The following is a 10,165-nucleotide window of genomic DNA, read 5'->3' as shown; positions in this document are numbered from 1 at the left end:
ACTGGCACCTTAATTTTTGTATGAGTAAATGGAAGAGACTTGGTGTGATCGAGTGGCATGCCCAGTGAGTAGGGGAGAAGGAACTGGAATTAAGCTCTTCTGTGTGCACCTTATGGCAGGCCCTTCACTATATGGTGCTGCTTCTTTTGCATGAGTTGGTGCTATCAAGAGAGCGACCTTTTCTTAATTTTCTGCACTGGTGGAGCAGAGCTGTGTATGTGCTATGGCCCATATGTTGAAACTTGTTTATCTACAGCTAGCCAGATGGTCTGTAACATCACACACAGAAGCCATTTGGAAACTTTCAGAGGGTCCGTGCATTCTGAAAACATTCAGAGTGATGCATATTGTGATGTTTGCTTACTTACTCTAAGCTTACAGTGAGGAGCACCTTGTTAGATGTTATGTGTGGAACATGCAGATTTTGAGAACCAACTCAGAGGTTCCAGTGCCCAGACACAGAAGTTTATCTAATTGGATCACTCTTTAAACTTCTTTTGTTTACACATTCTCTAGAGAAGGGACATAATTTCTTTCTTTTTCTTTTTTTTTTTTCTTGAGACAGAGTCTTGACTCCATTGCCTGGGCTAGAGTGTAGTGGTGTCATCATAGGTCACTGCAGCCTCCAACTCCTGGACTCAAGTGATCCTCCTGTCTCAGCCTCCCAAGTAGCTGGGACTACTCGGGACATGCCCAGCTAATTTTTCTATTTTTTATAGAGATGTTGTCTTGCTCTTCCTTAGGTTGGTCTCGGACTCCTGACCTCAAGCACAGGATTACAGGAGTGAGCCACTGCACACGGCTGGAACATAATTTCTTAAAATACTTTGTTTTAAGTTCCTGCTCGGTTAAATAATTTTTTTTTTTTTTTAAAAACCTGCTTACACAGTACAAGCTAACAGAGATAGGATGTGATTAGCAATAAAAATATAAAAGTAAAATTTACTATGGCTAATGTGAAACACAAAGTGAGAGAGGTTGACAAGTATCAGAAGTAGATTGCAGATAACAGTTGTGTTGAGTGTGTTGAGTCTTTGGCACTTTAAAAAAGCTGAGATGATGAAATTAACACCTGTACTGGTGGAGGAGGAGAAGTGGTAATCCAAAAAAGCTGATAGTAAGAAATATCTGGGCCGGGCGCGGTGGCTCACGCCTGTAATCCTAGCACTCTGGGAGGCCGAGGCGGGTGGATCGCTCAAGGTCAGGAGTTCGAGACCAGCCTGAGCAATGAGCGAGACCTCGTCTCTACTAAAAATAGAAAGAAATTATCTGGCCAACTAAAATATATATAGAAAAAAAAAATTAGCCGGGCATGGTGGCGCATGCCTGTAGTCCCAGCTACTCGGGAGGCTGAGGCAGTAGGATTGCTTAAGCCCAGGCGTTTGAGGTTGCTGTGAGCTAGGCTGACGCCACGGCACTCACTCTAGCCTGGGCAACAAAGCGACACTCTGTCTCAAAAAAAAAAAAAAAAAAAAGAAATATCTGGAATTTATTTGTGATGTGTATTGTGTAATATTTTTGGTGCCAAATTACCTTTTCTAATTACATTTTGATTAGGCTATTATTAAAATGCTATTTAGTCTTTAAACCCACACAGTCTCATACTAGGAAGGGTGGTTCAGAACTATGATGAGAGGCAGCAGAAAGTCAGCTGTAAATAAAAAAGTTTGTCATGGATAATTCACAAAGTGAATAATACGCCTTAGGAAAATGAGATATAACTGTATCCACAGAGAATCATAGAGCTGGAGAATCTCATTGTTGATCTAATACAACCCTTTGCTATTTTGCAGGTGAGAAAATGCTAGACTAGAGCCATGTTTTGTCTAAAGTTGTTTAAAGGAGCATGGTAGAAAGCAGTGCTTTGCTCTATACCTTTGGTGAAGAAATCTTTTTTTAAAAAATCTGTCACATGGCTGTGCATTTAAAAAATGTAATAAAAATTAATTATGAATATAAGAAAAATGAATTTCGAAACATACAAATGATAAGTCCAGTTTTTATCATTAGATTCAACAGATGTAAAATTACATTTCAAGAAATATGATATGAACACACATAACATGGAGAAAAAGAAAAGAATCCCCCAAACTGACCATTATTCACTGAAAGTGAGCAGTTAGTTGGGGAAAACCCAGCAGTTACCCAGGTGAGAAATTACTGTAGCATAATCATTGTGTATTGAAGACACTGAATTGGCAAGGTTCATTCTACAGCACGCGTGGTGCGTGCCATACAGGGAGAGCACCCTAGTAGGAAAGGTGAGGGCCCGCAACATAGGGAACAGCTGCCTCTGAGAACTACACCTGGAGTAGTACCGGTGCCGAGAAGCTACCTGCTTTAACACGTGCTCCTCAACAGCCATGAATCAGAGCCTTTAAACAACTGGAACTTCTTTCCCCTGTATTTTTCCTCCTTAGTTTTCTATAATTAAATTGAATCCACGATGCTGACCTGAAAGCATTGAAAGGTATTTAATTTTTAAAATGATTGTTTTAAAATAAATTGTTCTTAAATAAGGGTGAAGAAAGAGACCAAAGTTTGACCAAGTGTCACCAACAGAGTTTGAGGCAAAAGTTTGCAATATTAGAAAGATTTCTATTGAGTAACCACAACTTACATCTTAAACCCAATGTTTTTCAAACTTTGCTCTGAATGAGAATTATCTAGGGAGCTTAATAAACATGAAGGTTCCTGGGCCTCATTTCGAGAGATTCTGATATGGGACGTCCTGGGGTGGGATGCAGAGTGAAGAAGGCTTTTAACCAGCCTCCCGGGTGATTGTGGTATAGCTGGTCTCGGTTCTAAATGATGAGAATTGCTCTTCCCCAAAATCCTGCAAAATTAAATTATCTAGCCAGTTCTGTGTGCTATTAGTGTGGGAAAGCGGGCCTAATGTGAAATAATACCCAATCTTTTGTATGTGGTTATAGCATCCTATCAAAGAAATACACAACTTGCTTACAAGCTCTTTCTTACATACCCTGTAGTACTGAGTGCTTACTGTTGGTACCAAAAATCCTGCAAGCTTGTGGAGGAAAATAATCCACAGGTCACCTTAGAGAGTTTGCAAACTTGATATTTAAAGATGTATATGTCCTTAAGTTTAAGTGACTTCTATTGTTACGGTTCCTCTCTAATTTGGTCCTGAGGTCTCTCTGTTGAGAGTGGCCATAAGCCAAAATAGCCACTCTCAAAGAGAGCCCTGACCAGGGGACAGAGGTTGGGTGTGTTGGTTGGGTGAGACACAATGCAATGAGGAGGTGAGACCAAAATGCATGAAACAGAAGACATTATTACTGACAGGTCCAGAGAGGTTAGGGGTGCCAACAGGGGACGGCAGGGAAGTCTGAAGCTAGCAGGGAGCTTTACTGGACTTCAGCGGGCATCGTCCAATCCATCGAGGGCCTGAATAGAACAAAAAAGGTGCTAAAGGGAGAATATGCTCTCTGCCTGGCTGCTCGAGCTGGGATATTGGTCGTCTTCTGCCCTGGAACTGAGACCATAGCCCTCCAGTTCTCAGGCCTTTGGACTCTTACTGAACTTCACCACCGGCTTTCCTGGGTCTTCAGGTTGCAGGCAGCAGATGATGGGACTTCTCAGTCTCCACATTTATGTGAGCCAATTCCTCAAAATAAATCTCTCAGTCTCCCCTCCCCGCCCCCGGCCTTGGCGTGTGTGTGTGTGTGTGTGTGTGTGTGTGTGTGTGTGTGTTTATGTTGCTCTATCTCCTACTGGTTCTGTTTCTCTGGAAGACCCTAATACATTGCCCTAACTGCCATTGCTCTCTAATGTGCACTATTCCATATTTTCCCCATTAAAACTTATCTGTCCTGTGTCCCAGTCTTTCCTCTCCTGCTGTCTCTTGAAACTGTCACCCAATTAACCAAATGCACTGATCCATGCAGGGGCAGTGACCTCTCTTGACACGGCACATAGTTACATCGAGGCAAGCAACTTCTTGGATCAGTGTCTGAACCCCAAAGAGTGTTGGTGGGAACTTCAGTGTGACAAGGTGGTGGTGGAGATAGCAGCTCACGTCACTCTTCCTTGCTGACTAGGCTTCTGTAAACCCTGGAGTTGTTAATTACTTAGACCTCCCAGGGGCCCCTGAGGCCGCAAGCAGGCTGTTATCCAAACCTATCTACTTGACGTGGGCCAGGTCTTCCTGCCAACATTAGAGCAGAGAACTGAGGGAATTCCCTAGCTTTTTAAAACAAAACGAATGAGGGTAATTAGGGAGCAGCTGAGATTTGTCAGGAAGACTTGGCCAGTTGCCTCCAGGTCCCGGTGTTGGTGGAATCCGCTTCTGTGAGACGCTCCTGATGCTCTCCCAGCCCAAGGGAGCAATTCCAGTGACACTGCTTAGGGTCTTTCTCATTATCCGTCAACTTCCTGATCAATGGCTTTGTATGAAATACTAGAATATATTTTGAAAGTGGGGATAAAAGTAACACCTGAAACTGTTTCTGGGCATGTGAATCAGAGATTATTTCTCATACTGCTTATTGTCTTGGCTCTTAAAATTTTAATTGCAACAAGCTTTTAAATATTGGCTTTTAATTTATCTGCAAAAAACAATAGATTTACTTAATTAAATCACTTAAGGGAAAATTTGGCCTAGTTCCCGTTCATCCATTTGGATTGCGCAGAGCACAGGTTTTTGGATGAAAACCATTTCTGAAACATTACAACATGAATTCTAGTGGGGCGTGTTGGTTCACAGCAAAATTGTCTAATAAAGACTGAGATAAAATGTTTTTATTTCCATTTTGCCACAGCAAATATAAAAAGAATACTAATATATTTAATTTGTCTACCATCGGTGAGGAAACTTGAGGAAAAGCTGTATGTTTTCTTTAAAAGAAATCATAACCAGAATTTTAAAATGATCTCATTCGACAGATTTGGGCTCATGAAAGAACAAAGCAGAGCTTTTAAATTTGATCTTTCAAATAAATGGAAAAGGATGAAGTTTAATAGGACCCATTCATCTCTTGTGTTATCATTTTGTCATATTTACTTCAGATCTTCTTTAATAAAAAAATTAAATATACAGTTGACCCCCTTTTGTACCCTTTATTAGAGCTGTGTGACCTTGGACAAGTTCATTAATCTCTCTGTTTCTGGACTTCAGTTACTTCCTCTGCAAAATGGTGATAATACTATCCAGTGCCTCATAGGGTTGTTGAGGGGATTAAATGAATAAAAATGGAAAGAACTGAGAACAGAACCTGATGTCTGCTGCCAATGCTCTTACTCCTCGATTTCACGCTGCTCCCTTCTTCTCCCAGAGGGCAGGCGCTTTCCTGAAGTTACTGTGTGCCTCCTTCTAATCAATGCTTGACTGCTTTTAATATACATTTATGTCTTTCAAAACTTTACATAACTGTGTAAATTTTACACACACACTGCCACACTGTGTGCATCTTTCTGCAACCTGCTTTTTTCTCAATGCTAGGTTTCTGAGATCTCTTTCTATTGGGAGGTATAGATCAAGTTCATCCATTTTAATTCCACTGTAATATTTGGTTAATTGAATATACTGCAATTCATTCATCCATTTTTCCTCTCCTAGGCATGTATTTTCAGTCTTTTTGTAATTATACAGAATGCTGCTGTGAGCATTTATGGACGAGTCACCCTATGTATATTAGTGAGAGGTGCTTCCATGTGGTGTTCCCCAGCCTTTTTCACTGGGGTTACCTGCTGGGTGTCACTGTGCCTCTAAACCTGGACTGCCCAAGGGCTAAGGAGGTTAATATCTCTGGCACAGCCACAACCCACGTGCCCATTTAATGCAGACTTGTTGGGAAGCTCTGTGCCAGGACACTAGTCTTCAAATTAGGGTAAGCGCACACAGAAACTTTCGCAATACAGATGGTTGTTAAAACAGTGTTCAGATCCTAAAATTGATGTTCTTTAGAGCCACATGCAAGTTCCCACTTCCTCATTCACCATCTTATTTTCCAATACTTATATTAAAAAAATTATTTGAATTTAACCATTGTGTGTGCATGCTTGTGTGAGTTTGCTAAATTTGAAAGCCCTAGTGGAGTTAGAAATGGTATTTTGACCCATGATGGGGTGATCTGAATTCAGATATATTGTAGATTGGGGTGGCAGGACGGTTTTTGTTTAATGATTTCTCCAATTCCTTCTCCTGATTGTCAAAGAATACATTGCTCCCGAGGGGAGTCCTTGGAGAGGAAAAACAGGCAAGCAATACAGAGGGCATTAATGTCTTATTTCACTGGGACTATGAACTCATGACAATGCCTTGGTCTTCACCCATCTAAGGATATTCAGGAGTTGTAAAAAGCATGTGGGAAATGCTAGTCTGTTGAGAAGCACACCGTGAATTTCTCATTCTGAGAAGGCAGAAAGGCTCTGGAGACTGCTTTTATACACCGGGGTTCTGTCTTGGTGCACCTGCATCATTTGCAGGTTTAAGGAGGGAGGAGGTGAAAGCATCTCCCATAGAGCAGCGTTACACTGTCAAGTAAACGTGTTGGAAAAAAGTTAGTGTTTTATATTTTCTTGAACATTTATTCAGACTTGTGCAAGAAACATTTCTATTACTTTAGCCAAGATGATTGGATACTGTAAATCTATATGCACTTTTTCTTTGAACTCAAATTTTCTGCACTTAATTATTGATACACTGTTGGTAAGCCTTGCACTACTAGTGGCCTCCTTCCTTTTATATTGTTGTTAATTTATAGTGGACCCTGTTTCATTTTAGCAGTAAACAATAGTCATCTCTGGACACAGAAACTAAATGGAAAAAAAAACCAGTCTCATTAATTTCATTAAAAGATGCAATTCCAATAAGATTTTATATTTCTACATTTAATAATTAGGTATGAAAATTTTCAGTGCATTTAGCTTTGATCAGTAGTTATTTAGTAGCAATTAAGCAGGAATTAGTAATATTTAGATTACTATCTAAAATACTAATGATAATTTTTTAATGAAGAAAAACATTTTTTTGAAAAAATTTCTTAACCCACAGTCTTAAAGTCACAAGAAAAATATTTTTGCAGTTTTTCATTATATACACATTTGTGGAACAGCAATATGATAGAGTGATCAACAAAAGACATTCAAGCATAAAAAATATTACATTAAGATAACCTTCAGTGGTAAAGTGGAATAGAAAAACAAGTCCAAAAAAAAATAAAATAAAATTTCCAAATGTTAAAGAAGAACTGTTTGTGTCTTTAAAAAAAATGATGGTAATGATTATCTGATACCATGTTTGAATAGCTTTAAAAGAATGACATTATGGTTTTATTTTTAAAATGTCAGTATAACAATTGCAAAATTACATCTTTTGCAAGTATTTAAATTTATGATTAAAAAATTTACATATCTATTTAAAAATTTGTAAGTGGCTGCATAGTTTTCCAAAATTATTCTATGGAGTACATGTGCAAAAAATTTAGATTCCCAACAGCTCTATAGTACACCCAAAATGGAATTGCTATGTAGGAGGGTGTGTATATCTTTAACTAGATTTTGCCAAATTCTAAATGGTTGCCCCAGTTTATACTCCCACAGCAGTGTATAAGAATTTCTCTTATTTTCACCTTTTCTCAAACACAGTGTTGTCAACTTTTAAGTTTTTGCTTGAAGAGTATAAAATGCTGTCACTTTAAGTTTCATGTCCCTGATTACTAGTGAGGAAGAATGTTTCATGTATTTATTAGTCATTGTATTTCCTCTTCTGTGAATTGCCTGCTCATATCTTTGTCCATTTTTCAATTGATTAATGCACATATTCGTAATGTAGAGAACTAGTTTTTATATTATGTTAACTTTAACAGCTTATTTTGGGGAAAACACCTTTATATTTCTTTGACTCTTCTAATTCTCAATCTAGTCCTTAGTTAGCCAAAAATATTTTCCTTAACAAAGCATTCTTATTTTTGATCTGTACCCAGAGGGTTTCCTTTTTAGAAATTAATTGCTGATTTTCCTTTCCATGTAAGGCATCAAACCATCTGGACACTTCTGACAACATGATGAGAACGACATATCTTCATATGGCTTGATATACAAGTTACTTGATAGAAGTGAATAAAAAATAGAAAAGTAACTTGCCACTTTACTAAAAACCTAGGGTCATGTTGATTGGTTTAAAAACATGATTGGCTGATTTGATTTTTTAAAATTTGGTATTGTTTAAAATTGGATATTGTTTAGATAGCGGGTTTTCTGTTCATTTGAAATACGGGCCATCCCTGACTTATGAGCAAATTCGCTGGGCAGTAGTCATAAATAGAGCCATTGGAATAGAATTGGTTTATGGAATGGGCTGAACCTCATGGAGGTTGCAGGAAATGTCTATAATTTTCCTCCCCCAACTCTTTTCACTCAGCGCATCAGATCTCCCTTCCTGGCCCCTGTATACCAACCTGGGCAAAGCCCAAAACTTTTTAGTCACGTTCAGAGATAAGAAAATTTTCTCTCAGTGATTAAGATTCTTCTTAAAGTATTAAAAAGTCCAGTATGATACAGATGAAAACTTTAATTCCAAAGCCAGTTTAAGTCTTCTCTGCTCCCAGCTCAGCCCTAACCTGAGGTCTGTAACTCAGGGACCTTTGGTAGGAAAGAGGGTGTGGTCTCTTGTTTCATACTCCAGCCCTTGCTCTTTTCCTCCCTGGCTGGAAGAGGAAGGAGAATTAGAGGAAAAGGAAGGAAGACACAAGGAAAAGGGACAAAAGTGTTTTTACTTAGCTGGTGTTATTTATGGCTGTTTTGTGAGTTATGTTTTGATTTTGTTGGACACAAATCCATCCTGATGTGGGTTCTGTGCTCTCAAATAACTTCTTCCAAGACCCCCTCAGCTCCTGCCCCAGTGGCCACCCCACAGAGTGCCGGTGTTCCTCTGGTTCTGGTCGGCCATGCTTCTGGGGCCACTCGTCAAGCCTAGCTACTGCTGTGACCTCTATTTTGTCCAGGGGCAATCACACACATTGGCCATGCCGAGAGCTAGGAGTGCAGGCTCCTCACCCACCTCACCTTGCTGTGGAGGGTGGTACCAGCCAGCCTCCCACTTTCAGAATTTTCTAAGCCATAGGTACTCCAAGTGTAGTCCAGGGACCAGCAGCATCTTACAGAACCTTGTTAGTAATGCACAGCCTCACACTCTGCTGCTTACAGACTGAATTAGAATCTGCTTTTTACCATAACCCCAGGTGATTCATATGCACATAAAAGTTTAAGAAGCCCTGAGTTAAACCAGAGGCAGGTGTTTGTCTCTCTATTCAGGTTAACCCCTCAACTCCAGGGGATTCATGTAAGGCTTGCTCAAATGCTCTTACAACACCCTGTTTGGGTCCATCCACAGCTCACTGTCATTCAACTGGAAAATCTATTACAAGAATCTCAAATTTCTTGTTTTGTTTTTGAGACAGAGTCTCACTCTGTTGCCCAGACTAGAGTGCTATGGAATCAGCCTAGCTCATAGCAACCTCAAACTCCTGGGCTCAAGTGATCCTCCTGCCACAGCCTCCCAAGTAGCTGGTACTACAGGTGTGTACCATCATGCCCAGCTAATTTTTTCGATTTTTAGTAGAGATGGGGTTCTCCCTCTTGCTAAAGCTGGTCTCGAACTCCTCACCTCAAGTGATCCTCTTGCCTTGGCCTCCCAAAGTGCTAGGATTATAGGCATGAGCCACTGTGCCCGGCCAAGAACCTCAAGGTTCTATGGGAATTTCTCTAGGAGTCTCTGGTCATTTGGTCTGGAAGGGAAGTACCTTCTTTTCTTTCTCTATAGGCAGAGAGAACAAAATTCAGAATCCTTTCCCCTAAGGCCTAGAAGTCACTACTTCCCTGACCTTCTTAACAAATTCCAGTCACTTGCCTAGAAGACTAAAGTAAAGGGGGTTGAGGGGTTAGAAGCGAGGGGCCTTGGAGGACCAGAGAACCAGTTACTACTCCTTATCAAGTGTTGAGGGGAGCTGTCTGGTGGATCCACAGTTCCTCTCTTCAGAATGTGGGGGCAATAATCCCCTCTTGTCTGTGGTTTGGGGCTTTATTCTGCAATTCCATGATAACCAGAGAAGTTATGTTCCTCCCATTCTAGTAAGAAAGATCTTTATATTTTATGAGTATAGCATTATGAAATGGGATCTAATTTGGGAAATTCTCTTCATAT

The sequence above is a fragment of the Eulemur rufifrons genome, chromosome 28 (genome assembly GCF_041146395.1).
Source record: "Eulemur rufifrons isolate Redbay chromosome 28, OSU_ERuf_1, whole genome shotgun sequence".
NCBI lineage: Eukaryota > Metazoa > Chordata > Mammalia > Primates > Lemuridae > Eulemur > Eulemur rufifrons.
This window is presented reverse-complemented; position numbering follows the sequence as displayed.